Source organism: Bombina bombina, chromosome 5, assembly GCF_027579735.1.
Source record: "Bombina bombina isolate aBomBom1 chromosome 5, aBomBom1.pri, whole genome shotgun sequence".
NCBI lineage: Eukaryota > Metazoa > Chordata > Amphibia > Anura > Bombinatoridae > Bombina > Bombina bombina.
Genome location: NC_069503.1, coordinates 868,266,062 through 868,290,597, shown reverse-complemented (window position 1 = coordinate 868,290,597; position 24,536 = coordinate 868,266,062). Strand labels below are relative to the sequence as shown.

Sequence of the window (24,536 nt, the reverse complement as noted above, 5' to 3'; positions counted from 1 at the left end):
CTCCAGGCTCCGTCTCTCCTCCCGGGCTAAGAGCTCCCCTGGCCAGCAATTTTTTTTTTCAATCGGTACTCACTGCTGCACCAGGGGAGCTGTTAGCCCTGGGCATTTGACAGTAGTTCCGGGACACGGGACACACAGTCCCAGACCGGGACTGTCCCGGTGAAACCGGGGCAGGTGGCAACCCTAATTGTACCCCTGGACAGCACACAAATAGTGATCCTGGACAGCACTATTCATGTTCCCCCCTGCATTCCCTGCAGCATGTGTTACTTATAAGTGTCCAGGAAAACATGGCTGAGGTGGCATCCCTAGTTTAACCCCCGAGCAGCACTTCTACTGTGTGTTTAACCCATTTTTCGAGGGTCAAACACACAGTACTGTACAGTTGAAAGTCTTAAAATGACATGCTATAACAAATTATTGCATGTAATGTTTAGACAAGTATGGCTCTTTAAACATCCACATTTCAAAAACATATGTCTTACTACTTAATTTTATGTTATGGTCATGGAGTGACAAGTTGATTTTGAGAAAATATGTAAATTCAGTTGATTTTTCTTTTTTAAATTTTGCCAAATTTCTTTGGTAACTTCTTTTTATTTAAAAGATTACATTTTCTGTTAAAATATTTAGTCTGTGGATTCAGATATTAAAAAGATCTCATTATTTGTGCTGTGAAATGTAACTTTGCACAAAGAATGTCACCATGACAAACTGCCAAAACAATGCTTCTTTAGATATCTGTATGTCAGCATTGACATGTGCAGCACTTAAGTAAACTTAAGTAAATTCAAAATGAAACCTTTATGATTCAGATAGAATGGGGAATTTTAAATAATTTTCAAATGTACTACTATTATCAAATGTACTTTCCCCTTGTATCCTTTTTTGAAGAGTAATATAGGAGCTCAGGAGTGTGCATGTGTCTTTAGCACTCTATCACAGTAGTGTTTGCAACATTATATAACATAGAGTGCTGAAGAGAATTGCATACTCCCAAGATCCTATGAGCCAACCTAGTTTTACTCTTCAACAAAGGAAACCAAGAAAACTAGTATATTAAAAGTAAATTGCAGTTGTTTAAAATTGCATGTTCTATCTAAACCATAAAAGTTTAATTTTGCTTTTACTATCACTTTAAGTGGAAAACCTACTAGATTCTAGAGCCTTATGGGAATGAGGGAGGAGCTAGCATATAGCTTCACTTAATTCTACCAAACAAAATGTTTGCCTTATGAGTTGGGTTGTATTTTCCATATCAAGCCATCTGAAGGCTGATATATATTATGTGCTAGTATAATGTGATTGCCCCTAGGCTGAGAATGTTTGATTTTGCTGTACTAACTTATTCATACAATATTTTTTGGATATGGCATATTATTATTAGTATAATTTATTAATGTTGTTCCAATATGTGCTGAATATTACCTGACAAATTGCTGTTTTCTAGCAACATGAATATGTGTGTGTATATATATATATATATACAAATGCAAAAGAGGCATATATGCGTATGCTCCAATTACTTTCTTTATCCTCACCTGGAGAAGAATGGGTGTGTTTAGAAGAACAAATTTGACCTTTTGAAAGAGTTTAACAAAACATTTGTTTAACAATAAAATGCTCTAATGAAATAAATAATTGTATTTTACACTAGAATATCACTTTATTGAGCATCTACTGGAACTTGCCCACAGCATGGACTTCCCACTGTGTGAAGAGACCCCCTCTGAAAGGGTTTGAGTAGGATGAAGATTTAATAATCCCTATTCAAGTTTGACTACTTCTAATATAGGATAGAGCGGCCATCATCTCTTAGTCCCCTGTGGACGTCATATATGTGTGCATATAGTGCACAGCGAACCTGTATGGGACTTTATCTAACATTGTCATATATGTGTACTGATATTTGTGCGTTGACTTGTCACAATTATAATCATTGTTCATATCTCTCTGTGCGCCCCCTTTTTTCTTTTTCTTTTTTTTTAATATAGGATAGTCTGCAATAGTATTTTTAAGTTTGAAGCTGAGATCGTTGATCTATGTTTGTTTTCTGTTTAGATTATTGTATATTAGTACATTTGTTTTGCAGTCTAGGTTAAGCTTGGAACATAATTTTAACCTAAATCTCCTTTCCCAATCATTCTGCCTAAGTAGACTGTATACTTACTATATATGCACCCTACAAATATTTTGACTGTCAGGCCCTAACTTACAAAGTTGACAGCCTTATTTGGAAACTTGCGAATTAGAAGGTTCTTATTGGACATCATTTTCTACATCTCTTTAACTCCCCATTGTCCCTTCTTTTCCCTCAGCCGGCGAGGGAGAGAGTGATATTTTTGTAATAGACTAAGTTAGAGAATAACAATTTCAAATAACCTCTAATTACAGCCATTCAACAAACTATAATACTATTTTTGGGTTCCTTTGTTATTTGTTCAGAGGTCACTGACAGTATTCTACCTTATACCTCATGCATGTGCTATTATACTACCCACTAATGTCCATTCCTTCTATATTTAAATTGATCTCCAACAAGAGTATCTCTGTTACCCAATTTTGGGCTAGATTACAAGTGGATCGATAATTTAAAGTGCGTTCGTAAAGTGGCAAATGTGCACGTTTACGGGCGCACGTTAAATAACCAGCTATTACGAGTGGCTGGTTAATGCTCGCGGTAACAATTTGCACTCTGAAAATTAACTAATGTCCCCCAATTGCTCCCAAAATAAAGTTTCTTTCTAATGACACGATGAGTCCCCGGATCATCATTAATTACTGTTGGGAATATCACTCCTGTCCAACAGGAGGCGGCAAAGAGCACCACAGCAAAGTTGTTAAATATCTCCTCAACTCGATCCCATCCCAGTCATTCTCTTTGCCTACGTTAGAGCAAGGAAGTGGTAAAGTTAGGTGTTAGTAAAAGATTCTTCAATCAAGAGTTTATTATTTTTTAAGTAGTGCAAGATTGTACTGATTTGTTCTGGGGTGTAGCTGTAGTCCATATCAGTCTCTTCAGTAGAGCAGTGATGGCTTTAGAGCAATGGGAACTTGTGGGACATAATTCTCACTGCGCCTCCCATATATTTATGCTGCCCTAATCCTGATAGCCTAAGTAAGATTACTCAGACTTTATCTTTTCTCCACAGGGCTATGTGAGGGAGAGGACCTCTCAAACCTGGTGAGCTGCCTTGCTGTCTGGAAGATTAAAAGGTAAGTGCTGACTTTTTATTCTGGGTCTGGGAAATAAAAGGATCTCAGAGGAAGTGGAGCACTTTATTTACCTGGGACATAGAGCCTCCTATATATAAAAGGAGGAGATTTATGCAACAGCACTTTTTAAGCAGGCACTGGGGCTGACGAGATAGACTCTAGATTAGGTGATTTTTCCCTGCTCCTGGGGGCTTAAATCACTAGGGCTGAGGAGATAGGCTCAGTATGAGGTGGTTTTTTACTGTTCACATGTAGCACATTGACTAAGCTACTGTCTAGCAAGCAGAAGACCCAATTTGCCTCCAGGCTTGGCAGAATGGTTATTAAACTCCCGGTGTCTTAACTTTAAAACAATAAAAATGGCGACTGGGAGATTGCTTTTTGTAACCCCCACTATGTGTGGGGCAATTTGGGTTGCACACTCTTCTACAACACTTCCTGTTATTGGAAGAACGGAAGGAAAGGACAGCTTTAAGTTATAAACAGAGTCCTCAGTGTTTACAATGTGTTAGGACAGGATATCCCTACAGCCGAGTTCCGGACCTTTTTCTGAGGGGAATGTAACCAGTGTCAGAAGGGCAGATAGGCACCTCAACAAAGTTAAGCTGAGGTGTAGAGGGTTTCTGCAGTATTTGTGTACCAATTTAGCCTTTTTCTGCACACAAAAATAAAAAGTTACGTTTTAAAATTTAAAGAAACAGTAACGTTTTTTATGTTTTAATTTTTATTAAAAAATGTAAGCTGTTTTATTTGATTAATTCATACTGTGAGTCAGAATGGACCAAGAGGCCCTGCTAGGTGTCACTTGTTCTTTATGCTTTGATGCCAATGTAGAATCACCAATCCCTTCTGTTCCTCATGTATTGAGGGAACTTTATGTTATAGGGATAGGCTTTTTTCTGAGCCAACTCCTTCTAAGGCAGATGTTGTTCAGGAGTCTATTGACAATGTTCAATATATGCCGCAAATTTCTCAAGTGTCCCAAATTTTATAGCCCACACATGCAGTGCCCTGCGCTTCCTCTCAAACTCCATCTGGAGTTACCTTGCAAGACATTGCTTCTCTAATGTCATCGGCGGTATCTGATGCATTGTCTGTTTTTCCCATAAACTGCAGGTAAAGCGCAAGAGAAAATGTTTTTAATCAGTGAATAATGTTGCTGATACAGTAGTAGCTATTCCAAATGTTTATTCTCTGAAGCCTGAAGAGGAAGATACTTCAGTAGTATCTGAGGGGGAATTCTCAGACTCAGACAGTGTAATAATTTTATCTGATACTGAAGTTGTTCTTTCAGGTTTAAAGCTTGGATACCTCCGTTTGTTGCTTAAGGAGGTTTTAGCTACCCTGGACGACTCCAACACTACCGGCGTATTCAATCCTAAAAAGTCCAGTAGACTATACAAAAATTTTGACGTGCCCTCCATGGTGGAAGTATTTCCTATACCAGATAGGGCTACAGAGATGAATAATAAGGAATGGGAGAAACCGGGTATCCCCTTTTCTCCATCTCCTATTTTTAAAAAGATGTTTCCTATAGCAGACTCTATCAAGGAGTCTTGGCAGGCAGTACCCAAGGTGGAAGGGGCAATTTCCATGCTAGTCAAGAGAGATACTATTCCCATAGAGGATAGTTGTTCCTTTTAGGATCCTATGGATAAGAAGTTAGAGGGTTTACAATGGCAACCAGTGGTTTGTATTGCTACTGTCACCAGTGCAACGGCGGTCTGGTTTGATGCGTTGTCTGATTCTATTCGGACAGACACCCCTCTCGAAGAAATCCAGGATAGGATAAAGGCCCTTAAGTTAACCAACTCCTTTATTACAGATGCTTCCCTTCAGATTATTGAGCTGGGAGCTAAGATTTCAGGCTTTGCCATATTGGCCCACAGAGCATTATGGTTAAAATCTTTGTCTGCGGATGTCTCATCTATAGGATAAGAGAAATAAAGAAAAAGGACGTCAGAGTAATTTTCGTTCCTTTCGAAATTTCAGAGGAGAATTCTTCCACTCCCTCTTCCAAGCAGGAGTAGTCTAAGCCTTCCTGGAGACCCAATCAGTCTTGGAATAGGGGAAAACAATCCAAGAAGTCTGCTGTTGTATCAAAAACAGCATGAGAGGCCTGCACCCGATCCGGACCTGATCTTGGGACATTGTGTCCCAGGGATACAAACTAGAGTTCAAGACTTTTCCTCCCAGGGGCAAGTTTCTGCTTTCAAGATTATCTGCAGACCAGACAAAAAGAGAGGTGTTCTTACACTGTGTACGGAACCTCTCCGACCTGGGAGTGATAATTCCTGGTCCAATGCAGGAACGAGGTCTGGGATTCTATTCCAATTTGTTCGGGGTTCCCAAGAAGGAGGGAACCTTCAGACCAAGAGTCTATACAAGGGTCTCAGAGTGCCGTCCTTCAAGATGGAAACTATCGTTTCATTTTTCCTTTGGTCCAAGAGGGTCAATTATGATCATGGTGGATTGAAGGACGCATACTTGTATGTTCTCATCCACAAGGACCATCAGAAATTTCTAAGGTTTGCTCTTCTAGACAAACACTTCCAGTTTGTGGCTTTTTCTTTGGCCTTGCCACAGCTCCCAGAATCTTCTACAATGGTTCTGGGATCCCTGCTAGTGGTGCTCCAATTGCGGGGCATTGCAGTGGCACCTTCTCTGGATGACATACTGGTTCAGGCGCCTTCCTTTCAACAAGCAAGATCACGCACGGAAATGGGGTTATTTTTCCGGCGGTCTCACAGATGGAAGGTGAATTTGAAAGAAATCAAAGATTCGTTTCTTGCCTAGCACTTCAGTCCTCTCCTCAGCCATCAGTGGCTCAGTGTATGGAGGTAATTGGGCTGATGGTAGCGGCAATGGACATCATCCCGTTCACCCGTTTCCACCTCAGACCTAAGCAGTTAAGTTTACTCAGGTAGTGGAATGGAGATTATGCGGATCTGTCTCTGCGATTTCAGTCGGAGCAGGAGACAAGGGGTTGTCTCAGAATCTTCTCTCCCAGGGAACCTACTTTCGCAGTTCTTCCGGGGTGATTGTGACAACAGATACCAGCCTTTTGGGCTGGGGAGCAGTTTGGGGCTCTCTAAGAGAACATGGACTTAGTCGGAGTCTGTTCTACCCATAAACATTCTGGAATTGAGAGCAATCTTCAATCCTCTCCTAGCCTGGCCTCAGTTAGTTTCGGCCTGGTTCATCAGATTCCAGTCAAGCAATATAGCCTCGATGGCTTACATCAACCGTCAGGAACTCAGAGTTTTCCTGGCCATGATAGAGGTAGCCAAGATCGTTCAGTGGGCGGAGACCCACAATTGCTTTCTGTCGGCGACCCTCATACCAAAAGTGGACATCTGAGAGGCGGTCTTCGTAAGTAGGCAGACCTTTCACCTGGGGGAATTCCAGCCGGAAGTGTTTTTCCAACCTGATTCTCAAATGGGGTTAGTTGCACTTGGATCTCATGGATTCTCAACAGAATGCCAAGCTTTAGAGGTATGGGTCGAGGTCAAGGAACCCTCAGGCTGTACTGATAGACGCTCTGGTAGTACCTTGGAATTTCAGTCTCGCATACCTATTTCCTCCGTTTGCTTTTCTTTCTTGAGTCTTGGCTCAAATTAAGCAGGAGAGGGCGTCGGTAATCCTCATTTCACCGGCGTGGCTTCGCAGGATTTGGTATGCAGTCCTGGTGGATATGTTACATCTTCCACCTTGGAGACTTCCGTTGAGGAAGGACCTTTACTTTAAGGACTCTTCTTTCATCCAAATCTAGTTTCTCTGAAGCTGACTACTTGAAGATGAACGCTTTATTCTATCCAAGCATGGACTTTAGGAATCGGTCATTGAGACCATGATTCAGGCTCGTTAGCCTGTGGCTAGGGAAATTTTAACCATAAGATATGGTGTAAATATTTATACTGGTGTGAATCCAAGGACTACTCTTAAAAACCAGTAGAGTTCGGATTCCTAGAATTAGGCCCTTTTCTCCAAGGAGGTTTGGAGAAGGGACTATCGGCAAGTTTCCTAAGTGTTCGAATAACTGCCTTGCCTATTTTGTTACATGAACGTCAGGCGGACTCCCAGACGTTCATTCGTTTGGTCAGGCCTTGGTCAGGATCAGGCCTGTGTTCAAATCAGTTACTCCTCCTTGGAGTCTTAATTTAGTTGTTAAGGTTCTTCAAGGGGCTCAGTTTGAGTCGCTGCATTCCTTAGATATTAAGTTGTTATCCTGGAAAGTTTTGTTTCTTGTTGCTATCTCCTCTGCTCGTAGAGTGTCAGAGTGCTCGGTTTTACAGTATGAGTCTACTTACCTTATTTTTCAATCGGATAAGGTAGGTTTACGTACTAAATTAGTAGTAGTTTCAGACTGGAACATTAATCAGGAGATTGTTGTTCTTTCCTTGTGTCCTAATCCTTTTTTCATGAGGAACGGCTTCTACACAATCTGGACGTGGTACGTGCACTATGATTCTTATACAGGCGACTAAGGATTTTCATCAGTCTTCTATTTAACGTAAGAGACAGAAAGCTGCGGCTATTTCTTTTACTTTGTGGCTGAAGAGTATTATTTGCTTTGCTTCTGAAACTGCTGGACAACAGCCTCCCGAGGGAGTAACGGCTTTGTCTGCAAGGGTTTTCCCTCATCCTGGGCATTCATAATGAAGCCTTTTATGGAACAGTTTGCAAGCCTGCAACCTGGTCCTCTATTCACACTTTTTCAGTCTTCTATAAAATTGACTCTTTTGCCTCGGTTGAGGCCTCTTTTGGGAGAAAGGTTTTTCAAGCAGTCGTGCCTTCCGTTTAAGTTTCCTGTCTTGGCCCTCCCTTATCATCTGTGTACTCTAGCTTGGGTATTGATTTCCAACAGTAATTAATGATGATCCATGGACTCATTGTGTCATTAGAAAGAAAACAAAATTTATGCTTACCTGATAAATTTCTTTCTTTCTTGACACGATGAGTCCACGGCCCGCCCTGTTATTTAAACAGGTTGCTAGTATGTTATAAACTTCAGACACCTCTGCACCTTGTTTCTTCCTTTCCCTCCTTTACTTCGGTCGAATGACTGGGGTGGGAGGGAGGGGTGGAGATATTTAACAGCTTTGCTGTGGTGCTCTTTGCCGCCTCCTGCTGGGCAGGAGTGATATTCCCAATAGTAATTAGATGATCCGTGGACTCATCGTGTTAAGAAATAAATAAATTTATCAGGTAAGCATACATTTTGTTTTGTTCCTTTTTAATTATAAAATATAGTACAATTTTTATTTTTTTTAAATATAACTGCACAAAACAGTTTTAAGGGGTTAAAGTATGCGGATGTGGGGTGTAAGAAAAAAACGGCACTGAAAAGTGTCTTTACATTGCGGTCTATGGGGACTGTGTTAGCACTATAAATATATATGTATATGCTTCTATACATACAGTATATATTTAAGTGTTAATATGTGTATATATACACATATAAACACATAAATATATATATGAATATATTCATATACATATATACTTACAGTTTGCTGCCTATCACTGCGCGACTTTCCCCCTTCTCTGCGTTAGGTTGTCTGCCATGACTATCGGCATTAGAACAAGGCTCCCATTGTTGCTTTTGGAGGCACACTCTCGTGAGTGCAAAGCTTCCATGCAATGCAAATGCGAGGTTGTCTTTGTTGGGACATAAGGTGACTTGTCTTACTAAGTCCAAAACTGGATTACATTATTTGTCACGTTGTGAGTTATTTACTCGCCCCCATACTATCTTTTCTTCTTTCCTTTTTTCTGTTGTTAGTCTACAGTAAGAAAAGAGATGAGTATACATTTGAGAATCATCAGAGATTCCACCAGTTGTTCTAAGGTCTAAGAGTGACCATTAACATTACTAGATTTCCTCTTTTAAGTCATATAAGTTTAGTTAGGTCCATGTGTGACCTCTTTAGTACTGATAGGAACGTATGTTAAAAAAATGAGGTTTCATCTTTCTATATTCATCTTTATTGATGATTTGTCTTTTCAGATAATACATTGGTTTACATATAGCTTACTTTTAAACTGTATACTACTGTATATTATATTGTCTTGGAAATTACTTGTAAACCTGCTATCACTGTGTATGAATATGTTCTTTATGTTGTAATTTCCAAAAACCTCAATAAAAGATTAAAATATAAAAAAATGAAGAAAAAAAACCCAGCAACAAAGTTTACTGGTCCTTTAAGCATCAGATATGTCTTAATTTTTTAATAAAATAATTTAATCATAATTCAAAACGTAGGTAATTGCCTTACATTTTAAATGTACAGTAAAGGTTAAAGTGAAGGTAAACTTTGGTGAATGAAAGCACATTTTCTAAAAAATACTATTAAAAACAGGGGCACTTGTTTGGTCGCATTTCTGCAAGCTGCTCCAGCTTTCTAGAGCAATCTTTACGATATCTCCCTTTATATGCTCCATCTGACCCAGAGACTAACATATTGCTTATCTACCAAAGAAAATCTATCTAATGAGACTAAATCTACTGGAATGGCTGTTGGCTTCAGAGCCCGGAGCTTCATTTGAAGATTGTGGCCTTCAACACCGGCCACGCGGAATACCCCCCGGCAGGATCCTTTTTGGCTCCTGTCGTTAGTTAGCACGTCGAGTGCACCTACAACAAGCACCGAATAAGCAAAGGAGCCTTTATTAAACTGGCCGCCTATACATAATGACATTCGCAACCCGGGCTGGCCTGGAGGAGGTGGAATGCCTTCTAAGTTCCTACTACTTGCAATTTTGCTCACAGCTGGATTTAGAATGGGGCTCAATGTGTACCAATGCCGCTCAAGCTATCTGCCTAACCACTAAACAGGATCGTACACATACCCTCCAACACGCAGATGACATATCTTTGCATAAGCCGAGATCTAACAGTGCGGTAAAGGAAAGGGATAATTCGGTGCATTTGGGGGCCACGCATCTCCTTCTCCCTACAGCCAGACATAGCGCAACAGCTTGCACAGAGGATGGTGTGAAACCCTCATTTTACCCATGTGAACTTAGCCCAATACCGGATCCCTATGCTGTGAATTGTGGAAAGAGCAGGAGGAGAGACAGTACTACTGTAGATTGGACACTGCAGCTAGTCACATCATTTGTGCCGGATCCCTCAGCTCAGTCTCGCGACCAACCTGGGTCGCCACTGTCCCATCTCAGCATAGTAACTTGGTGCCGGCATGGAAAGGTTGGAATAGGATGATCTAGCTGTTCTCTGTTTGTCCCCCTGGACTCCCTCTATACCACACGTACCCCTTAGAAGGACTGCTGATATCTTTAGTAAGGTGGCGATATGACAGCCTATGCATATAGACTTGAAGTAACGGACTAAAGTAATGTGTTTTGCAATTCAATCCTCCTCAGTTAATCTGAGTTGTTCTTTCTAGGGGTTATGCATAGTCAAACTTGTTATCTGAATATGAGAAGTGCTGTGGTATAAAGTGATAGGGGATATTAGCAACATTTGCACTCAATTATTTTTCTTTATTCATTCTTATTTATTTACTATAGCGCCATTGTTTATTGGCAGTTCATATGCTTGTTAGACCATCTTTGTAGCGATCCCTGCTCACAACTCTATAACGTTGCACAGTAGCTCTATTGATTTTCTTACCCTTTTTTTTTGTTAAGTTTCAATTATAGAGGTCCTGGGTAATTGCTGGCTTACCACATATGTTTTTATTAACAAAGCTCTTTTTCCCACAGGCACCCTTTTCAAAAAATGTTATTTCTGCAAATTGTGAATTGTCTTTCTTAACACATGTTTTACCCCTAGTACTTCCATATGGATGTATAGTACAGTGTGAAACGGTCAATATTCGCATATGTTCCCTACCACAGCTTCATGACAATGTGTGCACTTAGAGGTTCCTTTAGATAATTACTTATGTTATGCACATGACATTACCACACTGCAATCTATCCTGTAGTGGAGGCTCCTTAAGCTAAATGTATATTTCTCCTGTTAAGTGTAGTCAGTCCACGGGTCATCCATTACTTATGGAATATATCTCTTCCTAACAGGAAACTGCAAGAGAATTACCCAGCAGAGCTGCTATATAGCTCCTCCCCTCACCTATCATACTCAGTCATTCTCTTGCAGCCTAACTAAAAAGGAAGCTGTGAGAGATCTGTGGTGTTTTTTAACTTAGTTTATTTCTACAATCAAAAGTTTGTTATTTTTAAATGGCACCGGAGTGTGCTGTTTATTCTCAGGCAGCATTAGAAGAAGAATCTGCCTGGGTTTTTTTCTATGGTCTTAGCAGACGTAACTAAGATCCACTGGCTGTTTCTCATCTGAGGAGTGAGGTAACTTCAGAGAAGGGGAATAGCATGCAGGGCTCCCCTGCAACAAATGAGGTATGTGCAGTAATTTATTTTCTGAGGAATGGAATTGACTGAGAAAATACTGCTGATACCATTGTAAAGTAAGTTCAGCCTTAAATGCAGTGATAGCGACTGGTATCAGGCTGATGTGTGTGTGTGTGTACACTGAATGTATTTTTCTAAGGAATGGAATTGACTCTGAAAATACTGTTAATACTGAAATAATGTATGAGCCTTAACTGCAGTAAAAACGACTGGTAGCAGGCTTATTAATAATAATACATAACTTTCAAATGTATGTTTAAAACGTTTACTGGCTTGTTAATCGTTTTTGTGAGGTACTTGGTGATAAAACTTATTAGGGCATGATTTTTACCACATGGCCATTTTTGTTTTCTGCATAGAAACAGTTTCTGAGCTTCCCCACTGTTGTAATATGAGTGGGAGGGGCCTATTTTAGCGCTTTTTTGCGCAGTAAAAATTCAGTCACAATCTGTCTACTTCATCCTCCATGATCCAGATCGTCTCTAGAGAGCTCAGGGGTCTTCAAAATCCATTTTGAGGGAGGTAATCAGGCACAGCAGTCCTGTGACAGTGTATTTGACTGTGAGAAAAACGTTAATTATATAATTGTTATCCGTTTTTGGGCACTAAGGGGTTAATCATCCATTTGCTGGTGGGTGCAATCCTTTGCTAACTTAATACATTTACTGTGAAAATTTGGTTGCTATAACTATTTTGGTCATTGTTATTTCAACTGTGTCAGTTTTTCTGTGCTTCTTAAAGGCACAGTAACGTTTTTTATATTGCTTGTAAATTAATTTTGAAAAGTATTTCCAAGTTTGCTAGTCTCATTGCTAGTTTGTTTAAACATGTCTGACTCAGATGAATCTCTTTGTTCACTATGTTTAAAGGCCAATGTGGAGCCCAATAGAAATTTGTGTACTAATTGCATTGATGCTACTTTAAATAAAAGTCAATCTTTACATGTAAAGAAATTATCACCAGACGACGAGGGGGAAGTTATGCCGACTAACTCTCCTCACGTGTCAGTACCTTCGCCTCCCGCTCAGGAGGTGCGTGATTTTGTGGCGCCAAGTACATCAGGGAGGCCCTTACAAATCACTTTGCAAGACATGGCTACTGTTATGACAGAAGTATTATCTAAGTTGCCAGAATTAAGAGGCAAGCGCGATAGCTCTGGGTTAAGGATAGAGCGCGCGGATGAGATGAGAGCCATGTCAGATACTGCGTCACAGTTTGCAGAACGTGAGGACGGAGAGCTTCATTCTGTGGGTGACGGATCTGATCCAGGGAGACTGGATTCAGAGATTTCCAATTTTAAATTTAAGCTAGAGAACCTCCGCACATTGCTAGGGGAGGTATTAGCGGCTCTGAATGATTGTAACACGGTTGCAATTCCAGAGAAATTATGTAGGTTGGATAGATACTATGCGGTACCGGTGTGTACTGACGTATTTCCTATACCAAAAAGGCTTACAGAGATTATTAGCAAGGAGTGAGATAGACCGGGTGTGCCTTTTACCCCTCCTCCCATATTTAGGAAAATGTTTCCTATTGACGCCACCACACGAGACTTATGGCAGACGGTCCCTAAGGTGGAGGGAGCAGTTTCTACTTTAGCTAAGCGTACGACTATCCCGGTGGAGGATAGTTGTGCCTTTTCAGATCCAATGGATAAAAAATTAGAGGGTTACCTTAAGAAAATGTTTGTTCAACAAGGTTTTATTTTACAGCCCCTCGCATGCATTGCGCCTGTCACTGCTGCGGCAGCATTCTGGTTTGAGTCTCTGGAAGAGGCCATTCGCTCAGCTCCATTGGATGAAATAATCAACAAGCTTAAGACACTTAAGCTAGCTAACGCATTTGTTTCTGATGCCGTTGTGCATTTAACCAAACTTACGGCTAAGAACTCCGGATTCGCCATCCAAGCGCGCAGAGCGCTATGGCTTAAATCCTGGTCAGCTGACGTGACTTCTAAATCTAAATTGCTTAATATTCCTTTCAAAGGGCAGACCTTATTCGGGCCCGGCTTGAAATAAATTATTGCTGATATTACGGGAGGTAAGGGCCATGCTCTACCTCAGGACAGGACCAAATCAAAGGCCAAACAGTCTAATTTTCGTGCCTTTCGTAACTTCAAGGCAGGAGCAGCATCAACTTCCTCCGCTCCAAAACAGGAAGGAGCTGTTGCTCGTTACAGACAGGGCTGGAAAGTTAACCAGTCCTGGAACAGGGGCAAGCAGGCCAAGAAACCTGCTGCTGCCCCCAAAACAGCATGAAGAGAGGGCCCCCTATCCGGAAACGGATCTAGTGGGGGGCAGACTTTCTCTCTTCGCCCAGGCTTGGGCAAGAGATGTCCAGGATCCCTGGGCGTTGGAGATCATATCTCAGGGATATCTCCTGGACTTCAAAACTTCTCCTCCACGGGGGCGATTTCATCTTTCAAGGTTATCAGCAAACCAAATAAAGAAAGAGGCGTTTCTACGCTGTGTACAAGACCTCTTACTAATGGGGGTAATCCACCCAGTTCCGCGGACGGAACACGGGAAGGGATTCTATTCAAACCTATTTGTGGTTCCCAAGAAAGAGGGAACCTTCAGGCCAATCTTGGACTTAAAAATCCTAAACAAATTTCTAAGAGTTCCATCATTCAAAATGGAAATATTCGAACCATCCTTCCCATGATCCAAGAGGGTCAGTACATGACCACAGTGGATCTAAAGGATGCCTACCTTCACATACCGATTCACAAGGACCATTACCGGTATCTGAGATTTGCCTTCCTAGACAGGCATTACCAGTTTGTAGCTCTTCCCTTCGGATTAGCTACGGCTCCAAGAATCTTTACAAAAATTCTAGGATCACTTCTGGCGGTACTAAGACCGCGAGGCATAGCGGTGACTCCGTACCTAGACGACATTCTGATACAAGCGTCAAGTTTTCAAACTGCCAAGTCTCATACAGAGATAGTTCTGGCATTTCTGAGGTCGCATGGGTGGAAGGTGAACGTGGAAAAGAGTTCTCTATTACCACTTACAAGAGTTCCCTTTCTAGGGACTCTTATAGATTCTGTAGAGATGAAAATTTACCTGACAGAGGCCAGGTTATTAAAACTTCTAAATGCTTGCCGTGTCCTTCACTCCATTCCACACCCGTCAGTAGCTCAGTGCATGGAAGTAATCGGCTTAATGGTAGCGGCAATGGACATAGTACCATTTGCGCGCCTGCATCTCAGACCGCTGCAATTGTGCATGCTAAGTCAGTGGAACGGGGATTACTCAGATTTGTCCCCCCTACTAAATCTGGATCAAGAGACCAGAGATTCTCTTCTATGGTGGCTTTCTCGGCCACATCTGTCCAAGGGGATGACCTTTCGCAGGCCAGATTGGACGATTGTAACAACAGACGCCAGCCTTCTAGGCTGGGGAGCAGTCTGGAATTCCCTGAAAGCTCAGGGATTATGGACTCAGGAGGAGAAACTCCTCCCAATAAATATTCTGGAGTTAAGAGCAATATTCAATGCTCTTCTAGCTTGGCCTCAGTTAGCAACTCTGAGGTTCATCAGATTTCAGTCTGACAACATCACGACTGTGGCTTACATCAACCATCAAGGGGGAACCAGAAGTTCCCTAGCGATGTTGGAAGTCTCAAAGATAATTCGCTGGGCAGAGTCTCACTCTTGCCACCTGTCAGCGATCTACATCCCAGGCGTGGAGAACTGGGAGGCGGATTTTCTAAGTCGCCAGACTTTTCATCCGGGGGAGTGGGAGCTTCATCCGGAGGTCTTTGCTCAACTGATTCGTCGTTGGGGCAAACCAGATCTGGATCTCATGGCGTCTCGTCAGAACGCCAAGCTTCCTTGTTACGGATCCAGGTCCAGGGACCCGGGAGCGGTGCTGATAGATGCTCTGACAGCCCCTTGGGTCTTCAACATGGCTTATGTGTTTCCACCATTCCCGATGCTTCCTCGTTTGATTGCCAAGATCAAACAGGAGAGAGCTTCGGTGATTCTGATAGCGCCTGCGTGGCCACGCAGGACCTGGTATGCAGACCTAGTGGACATGTCGTCCTGTCCACCGTGGTCTCTGCCTCTGAGACAGGACCTTCTAATTCAGGGTCCTTTCAAACATCCAAATCTAATTTCTCTGAGGCTGACTGCATGGAGATTGAACGCTTGATTCTATCAAAGCGTGGCTTCTCAGAGTCGGTTATTGATACCTTAATACAGGCTAGGAAGCCTGTTACCAGAAAAATTTACCATAAGATATGGCGTAAATATTTACATTGGTGCGAATCCAAGAGTTACTCATGGAGTAAGGTTAGGATTCCTAGGATATTGTCCTTTCTACAAGAGGGTTTAGAAAAGGGCTTATCTACTAGTTCGTTAAAGGGACAGATTTCTGCTCTGTCTATTCTTCTACACAAACGTCTGGCTGAAGTTCCAGACGTTCAGGCTTTCTGTCAGGCTTTAACTAGGATTAAGCCTGTGTTTAAGTCTGTTGCTCCGCCGTGGAGCTTAAACTTAGTTCTTAATGTTCTTCAAGGCGTTCCATTTCAACCCCTTCATTCCATTGATATCAAGCTGTTATCTTGGAAAGTTCTGTTTTTGATGGCTATTTCCTCGGCTCGAAGAGTCTCTGAGTTATCTGCCTTACATTGTGATTCTCCTTATCTGATTTTTCATTCAGACAAGGTAGTCCTGCGTACTAAACCTGGGTTCTTACCTAAGGTAGTTACTAACAGGAATATCAATCAAGAGATTGTTGTTCCATCTCTGTGTCCTAACCCTTCTTCAAAGAAGGAACGACTTTTGCATAATCTGGACGTAGTCCGTGCCCTGAAATTCTATTTGCAGGCAACTAAGGATTTTCGTCAAACTTCTTCCCTGTTTGTCGTTTACTCTGGACAGAGGAGAGGTCAAAAGGCTTTGGCTACCTCTCTCTCTTTTTGGCTTCGTAGCATAATACGCTTAGCCTATGAGACTGCTGGACAGCAGCCTCCTGAAAGGATTACAGCTCATTCTACTAGAGCTGTGTCTTCCACCTGGGCCTTTAAAAATGAGGCCTCTGTTGAACAGATTTGCAAGGCTGCGACTTGGTCTTCGCTTCACACTTTTTAAACATTTTACAAATTTGACACTTTTGCTTCGTCGGAGGCTATTTTTGGGAGAAAGGTACTTCAGGCAGTGTTTCCTTCTGTTTAATGTTCCTGCCTTGTCCCTCCCTTCATCCGTGTACTTTAGCTTTGGTATTGGTATTCCATAAGTAATGGATGACCCGTGGACTGACTACACTTAACAGGAGAAAACATAATTTATGCTTACCTGATAAATTCCTTTCTCCTGTAGTGTAGTCAGTCCACGGCCCGCCCTGTTTTTACGGCAGGTCTAAATTTTAATTAAACTCCAGTCACCACTGTACCCTATGGTTCCTCCTTTCTCGTCTGCTTTGGTCGAATGACTGAGTATGATAGGTGAGGGGAGGAGCTATATAGCAGCTCTGCTGGGTAATTCTCTTGCAGTTTCCTGTTAGGAAGAGATATATTCCATAAGTAATGGATGACCCGTGGACTGACTACACTACAGGAGAAAGGAATTTATCAGATAAGCATAAATTATGTTTTCCTGATATATATACAGCATAGAAGAAACAGTTTTTACTAGCTATGTAAGGGCAATGTATAATAGTGTATGGTAGTGACTATGCTTCCCTGTGTGACTCGTCTGCTATTCCTACAGTGATCACATACCAAGTATATAGTAACAATGGGGAATAGGTTTGAGAAAAATATTTTTGTCCACTGTGTCCACACAATGTATTGTGTACTCAGGTTTGGCTTAGGCAATTAGAGTTGGACCGCCGGCGGCCGAGGCGGACCACCACATCAAGATCTTGAATATTATTATAGCCATTATTTGGAACCTACTTTCCTTAGTCACACTATATATACATTAACTCTTAGCTCTTAGTTTATATTATTGAGGAATAGCACTAAACTGTAGAAATTTGGTTATAACTCCAGATATAGACAGGGTTATGTATATACCAGGTTATTACCTACCCCCATTTGTTTGCCCTTTGACATATTACTCTAAGCCCCACAGCGCTAATTACACTAGAGGACAGATGTCTAGTCATATGCTATTCTTCATATAATCACAGACATGAAAGTTAATTAGCTCCCGGACAATTCTCCAGAAAATAAAACTAGCTGTTAAAATATCCATTCCTCCTAGATGAATTATAAATCACCCTATAAGTACACTTGGTTTTATCATCACTATTGGGACTCTTAGATACTCCTTCCTTAACATAGACAGGTTTATGTATATACTAGGCTCTTACCCACCCCCATAAGTCTGCTCTTTGACATGTTACTCTAAACCCCACAGCGCTAATCACGCTGGAAGACAGATATCTAGTCACATGCTATCCTTCATATAATTATAGATGTGAGAGTTAACTAGCTCCTGGACAATTCCCCAAAAATAAAACTAGCTGGTAGCACATCCACTCCCCCTAAACAAACTATGCACCACCCTATAAGTACACTTGGTTTGGCCATCACTGTTTGGACTCTTAGATATTTATTTGGTGGCCAGGGGAAAAAACTTACGATATTACCTAGAGGCTCCTTTGTTAACTTGTGAACACATCAGCTCACTATTATCTAATCACTTTCAGTTAGAAGGGATTAAATTCGGTCATGTTTATATGTTTTTCTTGTACAATAATCCCTAAGAGTTTGTTATTTCTAGTTCAAAAGCATTAGAAAAATTTGCTATGCCTAGAATATAATAGTATAAAAACAAGGTTTATCATTTGAGATCCACGAGTGGTCTCCTTTGTTTGAAATATCCTTCTTTTACTTTATATTTCATTTTATCCTTTTGAGGCCCAAGAGTGGCCTATTGTGTCATGTAGAAGGTTGCTAGGAAATTGGCATCTCATGCTAGTAAGGTTCACATGGCACGCAGTTTATCCTTTACCCTTATTGTTCTTATTGCTTGTAAAACTTATGTCTTTTCTCATGTGAATTATCTTTTATGATGTTGTATGCCTCTAAATGAACCTTGAATAAAAATATTAAAAAACAAAAAAACAAAACAAAACAGGGGCACTTTCATTCATCAAAGTTTACAAAGCAGCCGTTTTGATTAAAAACTTTTTTTTCTTTTCACAGCCAGAGCAGCTTCCCCCTCCTGGAAATCCTCTCTTCACATGTCAGCAATGACTAATCTGGCTTCCTCCAATCACAGCATGGCCTCAGGCAATGACTACCCTGGGGGGGAAAGCCGTGATTGGAGGAAGCCGGATTAGTCATTGCTGACATGTGAAGAGAGGATTTCCAGGAGGGGGAAGCTGCTCTAGCTGTGAAAAGAAAAAAAAGGTACGTTTTTAATCAAAATGGCTGCTTTGTAAACTTTGATGAATGAAAGTGCCCCTGTTTTTAATAGTATTTTTAAAAAACGGGCTTTCATTCATCAAAGTTTACCTTCACTTTAAGATCTATTGATTGAGTAGTTAACAAAAGATTAAAAATGTGTGATCTATCAATTCATTAATCGACTAGAGCTTTAAATGTAATCCATTTCCCATCTCATTATATACTATGCAAAATAATAAATAAACAATATTTTATACGACTTTATAGGACAGCTGATTAAACTGGACACATTCTAGTCCATTGGCTGTTATAGTTCTCATCTCTGAAATATTGTATGTTTATTTAATTAATTTAAAACATACAGGGATTTGGGGAATTCTGAAGCTATTCCACGCATGCATATCTATAAAAAACCCTGACAACTTTTTTCCAAAATTGCAGCTTTTGATACATCCCCTGGGAATCGTGAGGCGTATGGCCTGGTGCACTGTGAGCATATCAAGCTGCCAGGTTTAGTAGCTTCACTGAGCCAAATCATTTAAGGGATATGTATTGTATGTAACATTGCCAGGGCACTCATTGCTTACAAGTGCCATGGATGCTGCAATATGATGTAGTTTCCATTAATATCTGTGAATTCCACTGCATAGCTTGTTAGAATATGCAATATTTGTCATTTTATAACGATATATTCTTTGTTCTCATTCTATAGTAAACAAATATTTAGCACAGTCATTTTTTAATACTAAATTACTTAAAGGGACACTCAAGTCAAAATAAACTTTTATGTTTCAGATAGAGCGTGCAGTTTTAAGACACTTTCAGCTAGATTACAAGTTTTGCATTGCGGCTTGTAACATTGAAAATATGGCATTTTCAGCATTAAAACAGCACCGCCGCTATTACGAGTCTTGTCCATATAGGTGTACCGCAACGTCAGTCCCGCACACGTAAAAATTACATATTTGCATGGGATTCCCATAGCGCTGCTATTACTAGTTTTGCGGTGAGGCTAAAAAGTGAGCGTTACAGTCTAAAACCACAAGATCCGTAACGCCATCTAAAGTCAGTAGTTATGAGTTTTACGTTACAAAGCTGTAGCTTAAATCTCATAACTAAACTGCTACAAAGTACACTAACACCCATAAACTACCTATTAACCCCTAAACCAAGGCCCTCCCGCATTGCAAACACTATAATAAATTTATTAACCCCTAATCTGCCTCTCCCGATATCGGCGCCACAAAAATGTATTAACCCCTATTCCGCTTCTCCCCAACATCGTCACCGCTATACTAAAGTTATTAACCCCTAAACCGCAAGCCCCCCACAACGAAATATACTAAAATAAACTATTAACCCCTAAACTGAAAGCCCCCACAACAAAATAAACTAATTTAAAATAGTAACCCCTAAACCTAATGACCCCCTAACTTTATATTAAAATTACAATTTACCTATCTTAAATTAAATTAAAACTTACCTGTCAAATTACCTACAAAAAATAAAAACTAACTAAATTACGAAAATAACAAAAACAAATGATCAAAAATAAAAAAGAATTACACCTAATCTAATAGCCCTATCAAAATAAAAAAGCCCACCCAAAAAAAACTAGCCTACAATAAGCTACCAATGGCCCTTAAAAGGGCCTTTTGTGGGGAATTGCCCCAAAGATATCAGCTCTTTTACCTGTAAAAAATATACAAACACCCCCCCAACATTAAAACCCACCACCCCCACAAACAGCCCCCCACAAATAAATCAAATAAAAACCCTAACTCTAAAATAACCTAAGCTAATTATTTCCCTGAAAAGGGCATTTGTATGGGCAGTGCCCTTAAAATGCATTTCACTCTTTTACTGCCCAGACCCTAAACTAAAAAAAAATCCCACCCAAAAAACCCTTAAAAAAAACCTAACACTAACCCCAAGACGATCCACTTACAGTTGTTGAAGTCCCGCTTGAAGGATCCATCCAGCCGGCAAAGTCCTCATCCATGCGGCAAGAAGTCTTCATCCAGACGGTCTCTTCTATCTTCATCCAGCCGGCGCGGAGCGGGTCCATCCTGAAAACATCCGACGCGGAGCTCCTCTTCTTACGGTCGCCACCGTAAACTGAATCTTCAATGCAAGTGACGTCATCCAAGATGGCGTCCCTTGCATTCCTTTTGGCTGAAAGATTTGAATCAGCCAATAGGAACTAGGACTCTCATTCTATTGGCTAATTCTGCTTATCTGAAATTCAGAGTAGGTATTACATTTTTTTATTATGTCCTTTAAAGGGATACTAAGGTCAAAATATAATGATTCAAATAGAGGATGTAATTTTATGTAACATTCTAATTTACTTATATTATCAAATTTGCTTTGTTCTGTTGGTAATACTTTGTTGAAGAGTAAATCTAGGTAGGCTCACATTAGCTCAGAATTGTGGATGTGCCTTCAGCAAACTTTGGCTGTAGTGTTTGCAACAATGTGCATCATTGCTGTAAACATTGTTGCAAACACTGCTGCCATAGAGTACTAAAAATATGTGCACACTTCTGAGCCTCCTAGGTTTACTCCTCTACAAAGGATACCAAGAGAATAAAGCATATTTTTTCATTTTCATTGAAGTTAATGCAAACATTTTAAATTACATTACAAGCGTATACCCAAAAATGTAGCTTGTATTCAACATTATGTATAAAAAAAACAACTTTATTTCATGAATCAGACAGAGCATACATTTTTAATCAACTCTCAAGTTTACTTCCATTATCAATCATTCTCTTGGTCACCTTGCAGAAATTAATAAAAATGTTGATTGCTACCCACAGTATTGGTAGAAAAAGAGGAACTGCAATTCTTCTAAATAAATCATTAGACTATAAGCTTTTATATCAAGGGGTCAATTTATGTAAGTGCGAGCGGATACGATACAATGTAGCGTATCATGTCCGCTGCACATTGATAAATGCCGACATCATACGCTGTTGGCATTTATCATTGCACCAGCAGTTCTTGTGAACTGCTGGTGCAATGCCGCTACCTGCGGATTTGCGGCCAATCGGCCGCTAGCAGGCGGTGTCAATCATCCCGATCGTATTCGATCGGGTTGATTTCTGTCCGCCACCTCAGAGCAGGCGGACAGATTATGGAGCAGCGGTCTTAAGACCGCTCCTTTATAACTTCTGTTTCTGGCGAGCCTGAAACGGAGCTTGATAAATTGACCCCCAAGAATTATATAAATTAGATAATAAGATAAAAATAGCCATAACATTATAGTAAAGTTAGAATTAATAAAGAAATGTTTACTTTATATAATGTTTATAGCCCAAAGAAATTTGATAAACAATTTTGGACTTCCTTGCAGACACGTTTATTGCCTTATATTAATACAAACTTAATATTAGGTGGAGATTTTAATGTTAAGGTTATTTGGTAATGTACATAATCCTACAATTCACACATAACAATTTCATCATGCTCACATTTCAATTGAATTATAAAAAGACACCTAAGAAAAAGATAATATACTTAGATTTCCTAGATGCTTATTTCTTATCTTGAAATGGAAAGAATACTTAGAATTTCATTAGGATTTTCTTTTAAAGGGACATAATACTCATATGCTAAATCACTTGAAACTGATGCAGTATAACTGTAAAAAGCTGACAGAAAAATATCACCTAAGCATCTCTATGTAAAGGAAGATCTTTTACCTCACAATCTCCTCAGCTCAGCAGAGTAAGTTATGTGTAAAAAGTTATACTCAGTTACTGCCCAGCTGCAGGTAAAAAAAAAAAAATGAAAAAAATGAACAGTAGCCAATCAGCATCTACAGTGCTGAGGTCATGAACTCTTTTACTGTGATCTCATGAGATTTCACTTAACTCTCATGAGATTTAATTGTAAACTTCCTTACACTGAATAGGGAAATAAGATGAGTGTGCACAAAAGCTTGCTCCTTCCGCTGTCCCGGGACAGAGGTACTGATTTGTTGCTTAGAAGTCCTTTACAATGGGATGTGGCTACTGAGAAACTTTTGAGGTAAAATATCTTTCTTTTTTACATAGAGATGTTCAGGTGATATTTTCTAGTCAGCTTTTTACAGCTATACTGCATCACTTTCAAGTGTTTAAACATTTGGGTATTATGGCCCTTTAAGATAAACAGAGATATTTTGGGAAGCCAACAAATATATTGAAATATGTTATAAAACTCAAAAAGAAAACTAGAGAAAAAGAAATGAATCTTTCTAAACAATTACGGCTAGATTTAGAGTTTTGTCGGTAAGGACCCGCGTAGCTAACGCTGGCTTTTTTCTGGCCGCTCCTTTAAAATAACTCTGGTATTGAGAGTTCATATAATGTCAGCGTTAGGCTCTAAAAAAGGAGCGTAGAGCATATTTAACGCAGCTTCAACTCTCGATACCAGAGTTGCTTACGGACGCGGCCAGCCTCAAAAACGTGCTCGTGCACGATTCCCCCATAGGAAACAATGGGGCTGTTTGAGCTGGAAAAAAAACTAACACCTGCAAAAAAGCCGCGTTCAGCTCCTAACGCAGCCCTATTGTTTGCTATGGGGAAACACTTCCTACGTCTGCACCTAACACCCTAACATGTACCCCGAGTCTAAACACCCCTAGCCTTACACTTATTAACCCCTAATCTGCCGCCCCCGCTATCGCTGACCCCTGCATATTATTTTTAACCCCTAATCTGCCGCTCCGTAAACCGCCGCTACTTACATTATCCTTATGTACCCCTAATCTGCTGCCCCTAACACCGCCGACCCCTATATTATATTTATTAACCCCTATTCTGCCCCCCACAATGTCGCCTCCACCTGCCTACACTTATTAACCCCTAATCTGCCGAGCGGACCGCACCGCTATCATAATAAAGTTATTAACCCCTAATCCGCCTCACTAACCCTATAATAAATAGTATTAACCCCTAATCTGCCCTCCCTAACATCGCCGACACCTAACTTCAATTATTAACCCCTAATCTGCCGACCGGAGCTCACCGCTATTCTAATAAATTTATTAACCCCTAAAGCTAAGTCTAACCCTAACACTAACACCCCCCTAACTTAAATATAATTTAAATCTAACGAAATTAATTAACTCTTATTAAATAAATTATTCCTATTTAAAGCTAAATACTTACCTGTAAAATAAATCCTAATATAGCTACAATATAAATTATAATTATATTATAGCTATTTTAGGATTAATATTTATTTTACAGGTAACTTTGTATTTATTTTAACCAGGTACAATAGCTATTAAATAGTTAATAACTATTTAATAGCTAAAATAGTTAAAATAATTACAAAATTACCTGTAAAATAAATCCTAACCTAAGTTACAATTAAACCTAACACTATACTATCATTAAATTAATTAAATAAAATACCTACAATTACCTACAATTAAACCTAACACTACACTATCAATACATTATACATTAATTAAATACAATACCTACAAATAACTACAATGAAATAAACTAACTAAAGTACAAAAAATAAAAAAGAACTAAGTTACAAAAAATAAAAAAATATTT

At 40.1% G+C, this 24,536-nt stretch overlaps 1 protein-coding gene across 1 annotated transcript in view; it reads left to right on the top strand.

Moving 5' to 3' along the window:
- KLHL14 (kelch like family member 14) overlaps nucleotides 1–24,536 on the top strand; it is a 219,496-nt gene that overhangs the window by 16,040 nt on the left and 178,920 nt on the right. The window lies entirely within an intron of this gene.